An 18806-nucleotide genomic window follows, 5' to 3' on the forward strand; every position below is an offset into this window, starting at 1 on the left:
ATGTATGGGGTGAATGTTTAATCGTTTCTTAGCCTGAGGGGGTGTTTAGGTGACGGTCAGGATTTGTTATTTTGCTGAAGTAAGCTGGTTTTGTTTAAAAATACATATTTTTATTCTGTATATATGTAAATATGATTTTTATGATGTTTTTTGTTTGCAAGATTTTAATAAACAAAAAATTTACACTCTAATGTCCCCTCCCCCGCAGTCACATCAGTCTCCGTACCAGAGGAGCTTACACTCTAATGTCCCCTCCCCCACAGTCACACACTATTATTATACATTTATATAGCTCTGACATATACCGCAGCGCTGTACAGAGAACACTGAGCCAGTCACACCAGTCTCTGTATTAGAGAGGCCCCCCTGTTCGGTGTTCAGTCCCCTGTTCAGTGGGAGCCAATATAATTTATAGATGCGGTATTTCTTCCACTTCTATATATGACAGCGCCCGATTGTCAGTGATTACTAAGGAAGGGGCAGGTGCTGACACCAGCTGCCTCCCTATCAGCTGCTGGTGTCACAGGAATCCCACGTAGGCTAAGGGGCAGGAATAGATGTGACATCACTGCCACTGGCCATATTTGGGCAATGACAATGATGTCACAACTATCCTTTCCTTTATAAAGCTGATGATAACTCGAGGAGGTGAAATTCAATGGGATTGGGGGGGTATTATGAATTACAATGAAGTACATTTTTTGGGGACTATCAAGCAGTTGGGTTTTTCTTTGATAATGAATAGGGGTACTCATTCATGAAGGGTGTTGGTATATGTGGGCCCCCTTATTTTTAAAGGGGCTTCGAGATTCGGATTTGCTCCTCATCCTCAGACCCCCACAACCACCGGGCCAGTGTTGCGGGGAAGAGGCCCCTATCTGGATGGACTTTTGTCTTTTTTCAGCCAGACTAACTATGTAACTATGTAACTTATCCTCAGCAACAAGGTGCTTTGGCAGGTTCCCCTACCCCTGAAAATCATGCCCCATGTTGGTAGAATGTGGCTTCGTATGGTTCTCCCCTTTCTTGGCCAACTAGGAAGCATGCTCACATTAAGTGTCTGGCATGGATTTTTAGGGGACCCCCTTTAAAATTCATACCAGACCCAATGGGTTTATATTACATGGTAAATAAATAATATATAAATATACAGTATATGTAATATATATATATATATATATATATATATATATATATATATATATATATATTATCTCCCAGAAGTGAGTCTCCCCCTCACATTTTGTAAATATTTGACTCTCTCTTTTCATGTGACAACACTGGAGAAATGACACGTTGCTACAATGTGACGTAGTCAGTGTACAGCTTGTATAACATGGAAATTTGCTGTCCCATCAGAATAACTCAATGAACTGCCATTAATGTCCAAACTGCTGGCAACAAACGTGAGTCCACCCCTAAGTGGCAAGGTCCAAATTGGGCTCAAAGTGTCAATATTTTGTGTGGCCGCCATTATTTTCCAGCACTGCCTTAACCCTTTTGGGCATGGAGGTCACCAGAGCTTCACAGGTTGCCACTGGAGTCCTCTTCCACTCCTCCATGAGGACATCACAGAGCTGGTGGATGTTAGAGACCTTGCGCTCCTCCACCTTCCATTTGAGGATGCCCCACAGATGCTCAATAGGGTTTAGGTCTGGAGACATGCTTGGCCAGTCCATCACCTTTACCCTCAGATTATTTAGCAAGGCAGTGGTGGTCTTGGAGGTGTGTTTGGGGTTGTTATCATGTTGGAATATTGCCCTTCGGCTCAGTCTGTGAAGGGAGGGGATCATGCTCTGCTTCAGTATGTCACAGTACATGTTGGCATTCATGGTTCCCTCAATGAACTGTAGCTCCCCAGTGCCGGCAGCAGTCATGCAGCCCCAGACCATGACACTCCCACCACCATGCGTGACTATAGGCAAGACACACTTTTCTTTGTACTCCTCACCTGGTTGCCGCCACACACGCCTGACACCATCTGAACCAAATCAGTTTATCTTGGTGTCATCAGACCACAGGACATGGTTCCAGTAATCCATGTCCTTAGTCTGCTTGTCTTCAGCAAACTGTTTGCGGGCTTTCTTCTGATCATCTTTAGAAGAGACTTCCTTCTGGGACAACAGCCATACAGACCAATTTGATGCAGTGTGCGATGTATGGTCTGAGCACTGACAGTCTGACCCCCCATCCCTTCAACCTCTGCAGCAATGCTGGCAGCACTCATACATCTATTTCCCAAAGACAACCTCTGGATATGACGCTGAGCACATGCACTCAACCTCTTTGGTCGCCCATGGCGAGACCTGTTCTGAATGGAACCTGTCCTGTTAAACCGCTGTATGGTCTTGGCCACCGTGCTGCAGCTCAGTTTCAGGGTCTTGGCAATTTTCTTATAGCCTAGGCCATCTTTATGTAGAGCAACAATTCTTTTTTTCAGATCCTCAGACAGTTCTTTGCCATGAGGTGTCATGTTGATCTTCCAGTGACCAATATGAGAGAGTGAGAGCGATAACACCAAATTATCTGCAGAGTCAATAGCTAAAGACCTCCAAACTTGGTGTGGCCTTCAGATGAGCCCAACAACAGTGCGTAGAGAGCTTCATGGAATGGGTTTCCATGGCCGAGCAGCTGCATCCAAGCCTTCCATCACCAAGTGCAATTATTATATTATTATTATTATTATACAGTATTTATAAAGCGCCAATAGTTCACTCAGCGCTGTACATTACAAAGGGGGACAGAACATGTGACAGAACAATACCAATACAATGCAAAACATGAGGGGATCGAGGGCCCTGCTCCTTGGAGCTTACAATCTAGAAGGGATGGGATAGTGGTACAGGAGGAGATAGCTGTGGGGGATGGAGTGGTAGGAAGAGTGGAGGAGGTCAGCAAGTTAGCAGGGGGTGGGGTAAGCTTCCCTGAAGAGATGGGTTTTCAGGGTGCGCCTAAAGGAGAGGAGAGTAGGTGATAATCTGATGGGTTGGGGAAGGGAGTTCCAGAGGATGGGTGACACCCTGGAGAAGTCCTGGAGGCGGGCATGGGAGGAGGAGACCAGGGAACTAGAGAGAAGGAGGTCTTGTGAGGAGCGGAGTGTGCGTGCTGGGCGGTACTTGGATATTAGGTCAGTGATGTAGTTCGGGGCAGTATGGTGGACAGCTTTGTACGTCAGTGTTAGGATTTTAAATTTGATCCGTTGCGCAATTGGAAGCCAGTGGAGGGATTGGCAGAGGGGGGTGGCGGAAACGGAGCGGTTGGAAAGGTGAATGAGTCTGGCAGCCGTAAGTGCAATGCAAAGCATTGGATGCAGTAGTGTAAAGCACGCCGCCACTTGACTCTAGAGCAGTGGAGACGTGTTCTCTGGAGTGACCAATCATGCTTCCCTGCCTGGAAATTTGATGGACATGTCTGGGCTTGGCGATTGCCAGGTGAACAGTACTTGCCTGACTGCATTGTGCCAAGTGTAAAGTTTGGTGGAGCTAGGATTATGGCATGGGGTCTTTTTCAGGGGTTGGGCTTGGCCCCCTAGTTCCAGTGAAGGGAACTCGTAAGATGTCAGCATACCAAGACATTTTGGACAATTTCATGCTCCCAACTTTGTGGGAAGAGTTTGGGGATGGCTCCTTCCTGTTCCAACATGACTGCTCACCAGTGCACAAAGCAAGGTCCATAAAGACATGGAGGAGCCAGTTTGGGGTGGAGGAACTTGACTGTCCTGCACAGAGTCCTGACCTCAACCCCATAGAACACCTTTGGGATGAATTAGAGCGGAGACTGCGAGCCAGGCCTCCTCCCCCGACATCAGTGCCTGACCTGACAAATGTGCTTCTGGAAGAATGGTCCAACCTTCCCATAGACACCCTCCTAAACCTTGTGGACGGCCTTCCCAGAAGAGTTAAAGCTGTTATAGCTGCAAAGGGCAGGGCCAACTCAATATTGAACCCTATGGACTAAGACTGGGGGGCCATTACAGGTCATGTGCGTGGAAAGGGCGGGGCCAACTCAGTATTGAACCCTACGGACTAAGACTGGGAGGCCATTAAAGGTCATGTGCGTGGAAAGGGCGGGGCCAACTCAGTATTGAACCCTATGGACTAAGACTGGGAGGCCATTAAAGGTCATGTGCGTGGAAAGGGCGGGGCCAACTCAGTATTGAACCCTACGGACTAAGACTGGGAGGCCATTAAAGGTCATGTGCGTGGAAAGGGCGGGGCCAACTCAGTATTGAACCCTATGGACTAAGACTGGGAGGCCATTAAAGGTCATGTGCGTGGAAAGGCCGGCAGCCCAATACTTTGAGCAGTATAGTGTGTATAAATATATATATAATTTTGCAGTGTTTTGGGGAATGCGACTGTAGTTCAGCTGCAACGAGAAAGCACTAATTTAGTTCAGCATCTCCTTGGATTATGCACAGATTATTTTCCTGTTTGCTTCCTTCTGAGGATGCAAATAAAAACAACATGCAAATAGTATGCAAATTGACGAGAGCAAGTCAATTAACCACCTAGGTTGTTTTCATTTACGCAGAAGATTGGAAGTGACAGGAAATCTTCAGACTCCAAGTTCCACGTGCACACATGCAGATGAGATATCATGTCACGGAGATTGGATGTACCTGTGGGATTCTTAAAGGGTACAATTTGAAAACACTCACAGTAGTTTGCTAAGGATCAATACTGTGATCAGAGCTGTGTGTCTTTCTCAGTAGTATCTCTAAAAGCAGAGTTTATATATCACACCATCATGCCAATTGCTGGACTTATATCTGCTCCACTGCTGGCCGCCATACCAACTACTGGCCATCATACCAACTACTGGCCGTCATATCAACTACTGACCGTCATACCAACTACTGGCCGTCATACCAACTACTGGCCGTCATATCAACTACTGGCCGTCATACCAACTACTGGCCGTCATACCAACTACTGGCCGTCATACCAACTACTGGCGAGTCCTGTGCCTGCCATCATACTGATCAAACCCTGAAGAGTGGGAGTTTGGGAACATCATGTTAGCTTCTCCATTTGATCCTCTACCTGACCTTCGTTGGAATAAAATTCTATCTGAACTCTTTATTTGTGGTGTATTCAATCTTAGATCCATTATTCTGCACTACTGCAGGCAGTGGCACAGTATAAAACTACAGATTAGTGTCCCCTTACATTGGTGGTCAGTGTAGTGCCCCTTCACAGGGCAGTTTAGTGTGCGGCCCTTTCCATTGAGGTCAATACAGTGACCCTTTACATTGCTTATCAGGGGTGGTGCCCCCTTACATTGGAGGTCAGTGTATTACTCCCTTACATTGGAGGTCAGTGTAGTACCCCCTTACATTGGAGGTCAGTGTAGTACCCCCTTACAGTGAAGGTCAGTGTAGTACCCCCTTACATTGGAGGTCAGTGTAGTACTCCCTTACATTGGAGGTCAGTGTATTGCCCCCTTACATTGGAGGTCAGTGTATTACTCCCTTACAGTGAAGGTCAGTGTAGTACCCCCTTACAGTGAAGGTCAGTGTAGTACCCCCTTACATTGGAGGTCAGTGTAGCGCTCCCTTACTTTGGTGGCAAATGTAGTGCCCCCTTACATTCATGATCAGCGTAGTGCTTCCTTACATTGGAGGTCAGTGTAGCACCTCCTTACTTGGGAGTTCAGTGTAGTAATCCCTTACATTTGTGAAGAGTGTAGTACTTCCTTACATTGGAGGTCAGTGTGATGTTCCCTTACATTGGAGGTCAGTGTAGCATCCCCTTACTGCAGAGGCCGATGTAGCGCCCCCTTACATTCATGATTAGTGTAGTACTTCATTACACTGGACATCAGTGCAGCGCCCCCTTACGTTGGAGGTCAGGGCAGCACCCCCTTACTTCAGAGGTCAGTGTTGTGCCCCATTCCATTGGAAGTCAGGGAAGAACCCCTTGCTTCAGAGGTCACTGTAGTGCTCCCTTACATTGGACTTCAGTGTAGAGCCCCCATACATTGGCAATCAGTCTGGTGTCCCTTTATGTTGGAGGTCAGTGTAGCACCCTTTACATTGGAGGTTAGGGTAGTGCCCCCTTACATTTATGATCAGTGTAGTAATTCCTTACATTGGAGGTTAGTGTAGTACCTCCTTACACTGGAAATCAGTGTGGTGTCCCCTTACATTGGATGTCAATGTAGTGCCGCCCTACATTGGAGATTAGTGTAGTACCCCTTACATTTGTGGTCAGTGCAAATGTCCCCTTTCATTGGAGGTCAGTGTAGTGCCCCCTTGCCTCAGAGGCTTGTGTTGTGTCTCCATACATTGATGGTCCCTGGTCTCTGACCCCTGGCTCTGCTGGATAATATGAGCGATGAAACATACAGGCACCATGAGACAGGAGATCAGTCCACCACTGGCCACCAATCTAGGAACCCCTCCCGAGCAACCAGTGGAGGAAACCATAGAATTTAATGGACCCCTTTAAGGGAAAAGTTGCTCCAAACCACCTTCACTCCCGCAATTGATCCGTCTCTGAATTCCACACAAAGCCTTCTGCCTGGAAAACTTCCTAGATCATAGTGCCCCCATACACCTGATGTATGGGGGCACTATGATCTAGGAACCCCTCCCGAGCAACCTGTGGAGGAAACCATAGAATTTAATGGACCCTTTTAAGGGAAAATTTGCTCCAAACCACCTTCACTCTCGCAATTGATCCGTCTCTGAATTCCACACAAAGCCTTCTGCCTGGAAAACTTCCTAGATCATAGTGCCCCCATACACCTGATGTATGGGGTCACTATGATCTAGGAACCCCTCCCGAGCAACCTGTGGAGGAAACCATAGAATTTAATGGACCCTTTTAAGGGAAAATTTGCTCCAAACCACCTTCACTCTCGCAATTGATCCGTCTCTGAATTCCACACAAAGCCTTCTGCCTGGAAAACTTCCTAGATCATAGTGCCCCCATACACCTGATGTATGGGGGCACTATGATCTAGGAACCCCTCCCGAGCAACCTGTGGAGGAAACCATAGAATTTAATGGACCCTTTTAAGGGAAAATTTGCTCCAAACCACCTTCACTCTCGCAATTGATCCGTCTCTGAATTCCACACAAAGCCTTCTGCCTGGAAAACTTCCTAGATCATAGTGCCCCCATACACCTGATGTATGGGGTCACTATGATCTAGGAACCCCTCCCGAGCAACCTGTGGAGGAAACCATAGAATTTAATGGACCCTTTTAAGGGAAAATTTGCTCCAAACCACCTTCACTCTCGCAATTGATCCGTCTCTGAATTCCACACAAAGCCTTCTGCCTGGAAAACTTCCTAGATCATAGTGCCCCCATACACCTGATGTATGGGGTCACTATGATCTAGGAACCCCTCCCGAGCAACCTGTGGAGGAAACCATAGAATTTAATGGACCCTTTTAAGGGAAAATTTGCTCCAAACCACCTTCACTCCCACAATTGATCCGTCTCTGAATTCCACACAAAGCCTTCTGCCTGACGTCACTTTAATCTACCATCAGCTCCTATTTTTTGCTCTTTAAAGCCGATCTCCCTTTTGTTTTTCACCGTCATTTCCATTGCAAATCTGGCAGTTTAATGAAGAGGCCCCACAGACTGTGGGCTTTGTCTGGAAATGACGGCTACTGTAGGGCGCCTTTGTGTCGGCGCCGAGCTCTTTTTTTTCCGCTGCTATTAACTATATTCTGCCGCGCTGCTGACTGCGGGGCTGATAGATTCCCTCTTGACACCCGGCCCGCAGCAGCCGCACGCTGCAGAAAAGAAAGAAAAAATTTAAAAACTGTCCTAGAAAGTTTTCCAAGGTCGCTATAAAATGTAACAGCAGCTGTATGAATCCTCTCACATAGGACACTTAAAGGAGCACTCCACTTGAACAAAAACAAAATAATTTTCCTTTAGTGTGCATTAATTTGGGATTTGCAGTGCAATCTCTGTGCTTTTTTGTATTTTTTCTATTATTATTATTATTATTATATAGAATTTATATAGCGCCAACAGTGTGCTCAGCACTTTACAAAATGAAGGTAGACATTACAGATACAATACAATTTGGTACAAGAGGAAACGAAGGGCCCGGGTCCTGGGAGCTTACAATCTAGGAGGAAGGGTTGAGTGATACAAAAGGTAATATCTGTGGGGGGAGGAGCTGATGGAGGAAATAAATGGCGGCTTACTAGGTAGAAGCAGGATAGGCTTCTTTAAAGAGAAAGGTTTTCAGGGATCGTCTAAAGATGGATAGATTAGGAGACAGCCGGACAGATTGGGGTAGTGAGTTCCATAGGATGGGAGAAGCTCAGGAGAAGTCCTGGAGGCGAACATGGGAGGAGGTGACACGGGAACTAGAGAGCAGAAGGTCTTGGGAGAAGCAAAGAGAGCCGTTTGGTTGATATTTTTTTAGACCAGGTTGGTGATGTAGCCGGGGGCAGAGTTGTGGACGGCTTTGTAAGTTGTTGTTAGTATTTTGAATTTTATTTGTTGCGCAAGTGGAAGCCAGTGGAGGGATTGGCAGAGAGGGGTGGAGGACACTGAGTGGAGGTCAGTGGAGGGATTGGCAGAGAGGGGTGGAGGACACTGAGTGGAGGTCAGTGGAGGGATTGGCAGAGAGGGGTGGAGGACACTGAGTGGAGGTCAGTGGAGGGATTGGCAGAGAGGGGTGGAGGACACTGAGTGGAGGCCAGTGGAGGGATTGGCAGAGATGGGTGGAGGACACTGAGTGGAGGCCAGTGGAGGGATTTGCAGAGAGGGGTGGAGGACACTGAATAGAGGCCAGTGGAGGGATTGGCAGAGAGGGGTGGAGGACACTGAATAGAGGCCAGTGAAGGGATTCGCAGAGAGGGGTAGAGGACACTTGATGGAGGCCAGTGGAGGGATTGGCAGAGAGGGATGGAGGACACTGAGTGGAGGTCATTGGAGGGATTGGCAGAGAGGGGTGGAGGACACTGAGTGGAGGTCAGTAGAAGAATTGTTAGAGAGGAGTGGAGGACATTGAGTGGAGGTCAGTGGAGGGATTGGCAGAGAGGGGTGGAGGACACTGAATGTAGGCCAGTGGAGGGATTGGCAGAGAGGGGTGGAGGACACTGAGTGGAGGTCATTGGAGGGATTGGCAGAGAGGGGTGGAGGACACTGAGTGGAGGTCAGTAGAGGAATTGTTAGAGAGGAGTGGAGGACACTGAGTGGAGGTCAGTAGAGGAATTGTTGAAGAGGAGTGGAAGACATTGAGTGGAGGTCAGTGGAGGGATTGGCAGAGAGGAGTGGAGGACACTGAGTGGAGGTCAGTGGAGGGATTGGCAGAGAGGAGTGGAGGACACTGAGTGGAGGTCAGTGGAGGGATTGGCAGAGAGGGGTGAAGGACACTGAATGGAGGTCAGTAGAGGAATTGTTAGAGAGGAGTGGAGGACACTGAGTGGAGGTCAGTGGAGGGATTGGCAGAGAGGGGTGGAGGACACTGAATGGAGGTCAGTAGAGGAATTGTTAGAGAGGAGTGGAGGACACTGAGTGGAGGTCAGTGGAGGGATTGGCAGGGAGGGGTAGCAGACACTGAACTGTTGGCAAGGTGGATGGTGCAAAATCACTCCTATAAGGAGAAGCAGCGACTGACTGATGCTGGGGAGAGGATTCAGTTTTCTCCTCCAGCCTGCAGAGCTCAGAAGAGAGCCAGCACTGAGACTGAGAATTCAGATCAGTCTCAGCATGGGTGAGGAAGGAGGAGCTAACTTTATGGAAGGTGGGAACAGTATGTGATCTGTGAGTACAAGAGGGAAAAGGGGGGGCACAACTCTGAAATATAGGAGCACTGTGGTGGGAGAACCTGATGTATGGGTACACTGTTTAACCACTTGCCGACCGCGCATAGCCGAATGACGGCTTCACCGCGGCCGGCCAGTTCTGAGTGGACGTCATATGACGTCCTCCCAGAACGCGCTCTCCTGCGCGCCCCAGGGGGCGCGCACCCGGCGATCTCCGTGATCGCTGTGTCCTACGGACACAGCTGATCACGAGATGTGGTGAAAGGCCGATCCCACCGGCCTTTTACCACGTGATCAGCGGTGTCCAATGACACGCTGATCACAGGAAAATGCAAGTGCCGGTTCTCGGCTGCACTTTCCTCACGCTGTCAGATCGTGAGGAAAGTACTGCCGAGAACCGGCAGTTGTCAGAGCGGGGATCGGCACCGATCATCAGGGCACTGATGATCAGTGCCCTGATGATCGGTGCCCAGCAGTGACCCCCGCAAGTTCCGATCAGCAGTGCGCCCACTAGCCCCGCCCACCCATTCCCAGCAGTGCCCCCACCTGTGCCCAGCAGTGCCCCCACCTGTGCCCAGCAGTGCCCCCACCTGTGCCACTCTGCAGTGCCACCTACCTGTGCCCAGCAGTGCCACCTACATGTGCCCAGCAGTGCCACCCACCTGTGCCCACCCACCTGTGCCCACCAGCGCCACCCACCTGTGCTCACCAGTGCCACCCACCTGTGCCCACCCACCAGTGCTGTCCACCAGTGCCACCCACCAGTGCCACCCACCAGTGCTGCCAGTCAGTGCCACCAGTCAGTGCCCAGGGGTTGTGCCAGTCAGTGCCGCCAGTCAGTGCCCAGAAGTGATGCCAGTCAGTGCCGTCTATCAGTACCCATCATCAGTGTCACCTATCAGTGCCGCCTATCAGTGCTGCATATCAGTGCCGCCTATCCGTGACCCCTAATTAGTGCTGTCTATCAGTGCCGCCTATCCGTGCCACCTCATTAGTACTGCCTATCAGTGCCCTTTAGTGCTGCCTATCAGTGCCCATCAGTGCCGCCTATCAGTGCCGCCTCATCAACGCAAATCAGTGAAGGAGAAAAAATACCTGTTTGAAAAATTTTATAAAAGAAACAAATAAACTTTTTTTTTTTTTCAAATTTTTTGCACATTTTTTAATTTATAGCGCAAAAAGTAAAGCGCCCAGCGGCGATTAAATACCACCAAAAGAAAGCTCTATTTGTGAGAAAAAAATGATCAAAATTTCATATGGGTACAATGTTGCATGACCGCGCAATTGTCAATCAAAGTGCGGCAGCGCTGAAAGCTGAAAATTGGCCTGGTAAGGAAGGGGGTATAAGTGCCTGGTAGGCAAGTGGTTAAGGGACACCAGATTTATGAGGACACTGTTATGGGGACACCTGATGTATGGGGATACAGTTATAGGAATACCTGTTGTACGGGGACACTGTTATAGAAACAACTGATGTGTGGGGACACAGTTATGGGGAAACCTGATGTATGGGGGCACTGTTATGGGGAAACCTGATGTATGGGGGCACTGTTATGGGAACACCTGATGCAGGCTGCGGACACCTGATGTATGAGGGCACTATAATGGAGGAACCTGATGTAGGGGGAATTGTGATGGGAACACCTGATGCACGCTGGCAGGGGCCCCAGTGCTTTACTTTGCCGAGGGGCCCATAATTGTATTAAGATGGCACTGGGGAGCAGTGATTGTTCTGGTCTGTTCAGGGTTTCACAGGCTGGGACTTGGATTGCTTTCCCTTGCCACTGGAAGAAACGTTTCAAGTAAAGGGAGGGAGATTCAAATCAACAACCTGAATATTTATCATGGCCAAGCTAGTCCCTGGAAAGGAGTGTTCAGAAGGTGGTTGATGAGGTGATATATAGTCTGAAGTCCTGAAGAGATTGTTCTTTTCTCGGCAGGGAGGTTTCCAAAGCCCTGAGGCAGCATGTGGACTGTTTAGCTGTCCTTTGAGGTCTCACATCTTGGATCTTCTGAGGAGCTGGCGGTAGGACTTCACCATAAGGGATCTGGTCTGGAGAAGAATTGCCTCCCTCAGTAGACCATGCCTGGAGGAAGCTGGAAGGTGTGCAGCTGTCCTGGGGACTTGTGAGTTCTGACCCTAAATTGTGATCCCTGGTGATAGTGCCAGAGGTAGCTTGGACTGAGATGGCTCTCATTGAGTTTCAGAGTACTGGCCCTCAGCAGAATCCAGGAGTGGAAGCCTAGAGAAGAGTGTCCTCCTGTTACTGTGAACATTTTGGAGTATCCCATACCCTTCCGTTTAGCCACCTCCTGACTGTGCCATGGTTGAAAGATGGCTACAGCGCGGTTGTTTGGTTCTGTGAGGGTGTATATAGACATTCTCCCAGAACTTCATCCCCTGTGTGAACACCTGTGCATCTCGAGCGGCTGAAAACGACCCTGCAGATTGGTACGCCAATGTGAATGAGGCCTAAATGGCCCTGATAGTGAGCCTGTGAAACTTCACTTCTGGTGTTCTCCAGTTCCAAGCCGCCCCACCCTGCAGTTCTCATACAGGTTGCAGAGTAACGCAGCAGCCCCTCTAAAACTCCTTTAATACACCATGCACAGGCTAATTCAGTATCTTTAATGGAGGGGAAGAAATGTGGAATAGACTCCCTCCAGAGTTGGTTGTGGCCAGCTCAGTGGATTGCTGTAGGAAAGTCCTGGATTCTTTCTTGGATACACAGAATATAACTGGATATAACATTTATAGGGAAAGTTGATCCAGGGAATATCCGATTGCCTCTCGGGGGATCAGGAAGGAATTTTTTTCCCTGCAGGAGCTAATTGGATCGTGCTTTGCTGGGTTTTTGCCTTCTCTGGATCAATGGTGGGTGTAGGAGTATAACTTCTTTGGTTGAACTGGATGAACTTTGTCTTTTTTTTTTTTTTCCAGCCAGACTATGTAACTGTTGGTTCATCACTATGACAACTAAAGTTGCTGACCAATAATAGGAGGGGGTCACTTTGCATATGGCAGTGTTCTCCCAAGTGGGGTTCCAGGATGGGGGTGCTCTACAAGAAGAGAAATCATGGAGGTTCTCTATTCATAGCTTCTGTCATGTGTGGGCCGCCATGTCAATGCCGAATGTGGAATAGACTCCCTCCAGAGTTGGTTGTGGCCAGCTCAGTGGATTGCTGTAGGAAAGTCCTGGATTCTTTCTTGGATACACAGAATATAACTGGATATAACATTTATAGGGAAAGTTGATCCAGGGAATATCCGATTGCCTCTCGGGGGATCAGAAAGGAATTTTTTCCCCTGCAGGAGCAAACTGGATCGTGCTTTGCTGGGTTTTTTTGCCTTCCTCTGGATCAACTGTGGGTGTAGGATTATAACTTTTTTTTTTTTTTTAATGGTTGAACTGGATGGACTTTTGTCTTTTTTCAGCCAGACTAACTATGTACCTATATAAATGACCACCAAACGAGGTTTCAGCTTGGACCTGCCATCCAGGTAATCAGCTGAAGCATCTCACAACCAGACGCAGAGTGCTGCCATGGCAACCAGACCTGACATTTCAACACCGCGCAGGTTGTGTGCGCCGCTACAGTCCTCTCCGAGGAACAAAAACCTCGACAGACAAATCTTAGAGAACAATCTGTTCAGGAGTTATCTCCCAAGACGAGAGAAGACAACGATCTTCCCCGCTGGATGATAAAAAGGAAACCTTGTATATATTTTACTTTAATGATCCAATTCCTCTGCATTCATTAGGACTCAAATTCAACGAACAGACATACTTTTTGAAGTTTGCATGACATGCATTGGAAACTTTATTTTAATTTTCACTCACCATCCAGTTAACCGGTAACATCCAGGAAATGATGGCTTTGAAACCAAGAGTGATGGAATCGCCTCTGGGGTCATTCGTCATAGAGGAGATGGGGGAACAGAAGTTCCTCCATCTCTTCTGTATGCAGCTGTCCTGACTGCCTACGGTGGTCCCAGACTCCCCAGGGTAACAGGAGAGGCCAGGAACTACCGCAGGTAATAACGGGAAGTGTGTAGGGGGGTGCTGAATGGCAAGTGGCTAAACTCTTTTACATTCCTGTCTGGATGTGGCAGCGAGTGTCAGACATTTCTCAAGGTCAGAATTGATGCATCAGATTCTGCAAATGATGCGTGTTTCCCTTAAAGAGTAAGCCCCGCTTCACACTGGTGTGACAAGTCGCACCCCATCGCCGACAATAGAACAGCTCATGTCGCAGCGATTATGAAAACGGTTCCCGCACAACTTTTTGCCAATTTTCATTGACTTTTGTTATATAAAATCGAAAGTGCAAATTGCACTGATGTGCGGCTTTGAAATCTTGCTGAAGTAGTGAGATTCCAAAGTCGCACCAGTGGAAATTGGGGAAAACTCCACTTTTGTTGAGAAGAACCTTTTGTTATTCTGTAGACATAGCTGTTTGTTTGTCTGTGTCCATGTGCAGAGTGAATGTGAATGGAAGTGACTTTATCATTATCAATCAGCTGCTGCACCTGCAGAGCTCTAATGAGGAAAGTGGCAGGGTCTGCATCCCTTTAGGTGTGATTTCCCTTTGGGAGTATCTCACCAAAAATGACATTTTGGTGACAGGGGATGCCCAAATCTAGCCTGTATCTTAGTGGAGACTTGTGGGAAAATCAGTCAGCCAATTACACAAGCAGGAAATGACATTTTCAGGGAGCGTTCTGTATACCATCTGTGTACAGAACTCTTCCAGGCTGCCATATTGCATTTTACAGAAAATTAAAGACCTCGGCTCTGTGTCCGAATGGACACATGGAGCAGTGGCTCGGGACGGCGCTTGCTCGGGTGCCCCCATAGCGTGGGAGTGGGGGCCACCGACAGGAGGGAGGGGCCAGAAGCAAAGACGAGAGACCCGAGAAGAGGAGGATTAAACCACTACACAGAGCAGGTTAAATATGACGTGTTTGGGGTTTTTTTTAAAAAAAAAAACAAGACTTTAGTACCACTTTAGGTCTGCATTCACACCCGGGCGTTTCTGGAATATGCGTCAAAGCCACAGAAAACGCTCGTCTTGCTGCGAGTTTCAGAAACGCCATCCAAATGTGGCGCCATTACAATTATTTTAAAAGATTTTTTTTAATAACTTACCTGCTCCTCTTCTCAAGTCCTCCTGGTCGCTTCTCGGCCTTTTGGCTAAGATCAAGTGTAGTATCTGTTCTTATCAGTGTCCAGTGGGGGTGCTCCCGACCATTCTAGCTTTGCGGGGATGGTTGTTGTATAGTACCCTCACTGGTATGATGGGGGTCCGGAAGGCTGGACCGGAGGGACAGAAACCAGGGGGCGCCACGATACGCTCTGGGACCTTGGGAGTAATTCCTCTGGGAAAGCTGGAAAGACCCAGTACCTCCTGATTTGGACGGATCTACCTTGGTCTGGCCTGGGGCTGGGGACGCAAAAAGTCCACAAACTCAGTGCCCCCTGGGGAAGACGCTCTCAGGGGTGTCACTAGTAACACTTGGGTGTGGGACCCCACGGTGTGAAGATGACACATGGCCACTGTTTTTCACCTCTTTTTGCACAGCGCCCTAAGGACCAGGTCTTTTGGCTAAGTCCAGGGCAATTTTTGCTACAGGCCTCAGGGCCTGGTCTGTGCACTATTAGGCACGGTACCACTTTTTTATTTTTTATTTATTTATTTAACCACTCCCACGTTTTGTCACTTTTTCTGTTCTTATGTGTGTGTTTTTCACGGATGGAGGGTGTGGGTCCTCGGGCCTTACCTGAAGTCTAGGGGGAGGATGTGTGGCCCTACGGTTCCTTCCTCCCCTGATCCCTAGGGGGTTTTCTCTTCGGGAGAACCCCCTTGCCTAGTACTGGATGTCCGGCTTCGGCTGGGCATAAGGAACGGTGGTCCACCAGGCCTTGTGGCCAGGAGGACCAAATGGGAACCTTGTCCCTGTCAGGAGCTTCGTGCCCCGGGGGATCAGGCGAACGGTCCAACCCTTCCGGGGGTAGGACAAACACACCCCTAAGTGCACTTTTTCGTGTGGTGTTTTGCACTTGCACATTTTTTGTGAACACTTACGGGTTTTTTCGTTATAGTTGCACGTTTGCGGACTTAAAAAAAAAAAAAAAAAACTGGCGCTCCTGGCTCCTCCTCTCTGTCCAATTCCCCCCCTCCCCATGGGAAGACGCTTAGAATTTTTTTATAACTTAACCCTGCTTTAAACTTCTCCACAACTTTATCCCTGACCTGTCTGGTGTGTTCCTTGGCCTTCATGATGCTGTTTGTTCACTAATGTTCTCTAACAAACAGAACAGCTGGATTTATACTGAGATCACATGACACACAGGGGGACTCTATTTACTAATTAGGTGCCTTCTGAAGGCAATTGGTTCCACTAGATTTTAGTTAGGGGGATCAGAGTAAAGGGGGCTGAATACAAATGCTGCCACACTTTTCAGATATTTATTTGTAAAAAATGTTAGAAACCATTTCTCATTTTCCTTCCACTTCACGTTTATGTGCCATTTTGTGTCCAATCCAAATAAAATACATTTGTTTTTGGTTGTAACATGACAAAATGTGGAAAATTACAAGGGGTATGAATACTTTTTTTCAAGGCGCTGTAAGAGCAGGAGTGCATGCTGGGAACCCTCTCCGCGCCATGGCCGGCCTCTTAAAAGCACAGCGAGCGCGCTTTGTGACATGAAACCGGCAGCTCACCTCCTCATAAATATTGATGCGTTTTTTTTTATTCCCACCTCGATGGCGGCCATATGGTACAGACATGTAAAGAGATAAAAATAGAAAAAACCAGCTTAGAGGAATGTTGCGAGATGATCTCCGCTGCGTCCTATTCATGGCCAAGGCGTCTTTACATTTTGAAAAAAGCAAAAAAAAAAAAAAAACATATATAAATATATATTACATATTAAAAATCTATAAATAGTAATATCTGCAGAATCCATGAATAGTTACAATTGTATTTTTTTTTAATTTTTTATTTCCTGTCTTCTAATCCCCGCTCCCCTCCGAGCCAACCTGTCACTGCTATTTTAGTCGTATAAAACTTTCAGCGGCGGAATCGAAGAGAGGCGCGGAGATAACTCGAGGTTGAGTGAAAATTAAAATAAAATTTCCCATGCATGGCGTGCGGAATTTAAATAATGTCTAGACAATGAAATCGAATCTTAATAGAGAAAGAGGGATCGGGGTAACCGAAGTGAAATATAGACAAGGTGATTTTTTTTTTCTATCCTTCAAGGAATATCTTTATTTTATGTCGTACATTTTGTGAGTATAATAAGGCACTTTATGGGAGGTGTTTATAAAAAAAAAACAATACAAAAAAAAATTGCATAACTATTTATCCAGGAAAACTTCTGGTAAATTTGTTCTGTGTGAATGGTTAAAAAAATAAATGAATAAAAAAAAATAAATAAAAAAAATAAAAATAATAATAAATAAATAAATAAATAAAAATAAAATAGAGTGGTTTTGGAAAATGCCTCATTATGGCCACTAGATGGTGCTGAGGGTTATAGAAAACCAATACTTATCTCCAATGCTACTCAGATCCAATTAGTGACCATTATGTGGTATTTTAATAAATCATTCTATTCTGTGTGAATCAATACCAGTTGGCTTGTAGAACAAATAGAGGGGGGGGGGACATTGGATGTTTTGCTTAATTGCCAGAAAATTTGCCAGAAGAATAGCCATTTAAAAAATATATATATATATTTATTTCCTGTGATCATCAGCTCCATCTTGTGGCCAAAATGCAGCACATTCCTGAAATACCTTGTTCAAAAAAATACAGCATTGTGGCCACTAGATGGAGCTGATAATCATCATAAATAAATATTTGTTTCCTTTGTTCATCAGCTCCATCTTGTGGCAAAAATGCAGTATATTCCTAAAATACCTTGTTCAGAAAAATACAGCATTGTGGCCACTAGATGGAGCTGATAATCATCATAAGTAAATATTCCGTTATATAGCTTATGCCATTCACTGAGGGGATCTCTATACCCCATAGTTCATTTTTGTGCACTGTTAATATTACAGATACTGGCACTTTCACTCCCTATAAAGGTATAGCATCTACTATTTATTCCCTGGGGTCTGTGACATATTGTTTACAGTTCACTCCCTGGGGTCTGTGACATAGTTAACAATCGTGTCTGGGTTTTTACATTGAGACTTCTCTGTCTCCTCCTCATTACATGGTAGATCGCGGATCCACGGCAAAATGGCGCTGCCGTGCTCGCGCATGCGCAGTGCGCGTTTGTCTTCGGGAAAATGGCCGCGGCTCATTGCGCATGTGCCAGTTCCCCTATTTCTTACACTGGCGTCGGTCACGCTGCTGTGCAGTCTCCCCTCTGATGATGTGCCTTTAGCACGAAAGGCCTAAGGAGGAACTGCACAGAGCGTGACGTCATATACCCGCCGGAGCCACGAGGAGGCCCGGCGTTTTACACCACTGGGGGTCAGTACTGCATCTGTTTACTCTATGCACTTCACATATCATGTTGTACCATATGCTTACTGTCCTGCTGCTATTTTGATGAATAAACCTGAGATTTTGAACATACTACACTATTTTGGGCATTTGTTTTCTGGGGCTCCTATCTGGAGCTTTCACTCCCATAGAGAAAGCACTTTTGCCATCCTGAGAGGAGGTTTTTTCCTGGAGAAGGGAACACCTGGCTTACCTTAAGGGGATCCCCCGGACCTGTTACAGGAGTCTGTGATGACCCACCGTGAGGGAGACGCCTGGCTGCCTGGATTCTGATGTTCCCATTGCCCATGATGCATAATCACACATGCGCATAACCCATGCGTTTCCGGTGAGTGCGCATTTCTGTTACTCTGATAAAGTGGAAGCCGTGGGATTCCGTACCTCTACAGTTTATCATTGTGATACCAGATTATCACTCTATTGACTTTTTATTCTTCTTAGCGCTGCACTTCATTATTTTATTTTTGATAAGTAAATATTTGTTTCCTTTGTTCATCAGCTCCATCTTGTGGCCAAAATGCAGCATA

At 47.0% G+C, this 18806-nt stretch overlaps 1 pseudogene; it reads left to right on the plus strand.

The window, feature by feature from the left end:
- The first annotated feature begins 14924 nt into the window (after nt 1-14924).
- On the plus strand, nt 14925-15040 carry LOC149437635 (U2 spliceosomal RNA; annotated as a pseudogene).
- Nucleotides 15041-18806: the final 3766 nt, after the last annotated feature.

This window comes from Staurois parvus, unplaced genomic scaffold (assembly GCF_062004578.1).
Source record: "Staurois parvus isolate SC_StPar_1 unplaced genomic scaffold, SC_StPar_1.0 ptg001281l, whole genome shotgun sequence".
Classification (NCBI taxonomy): domain Eukaryota; kingdom Metazoa; phylum Chordata; class Amphibia; order Anura; family Ranidae; genus Staurois; species Staurois parvus.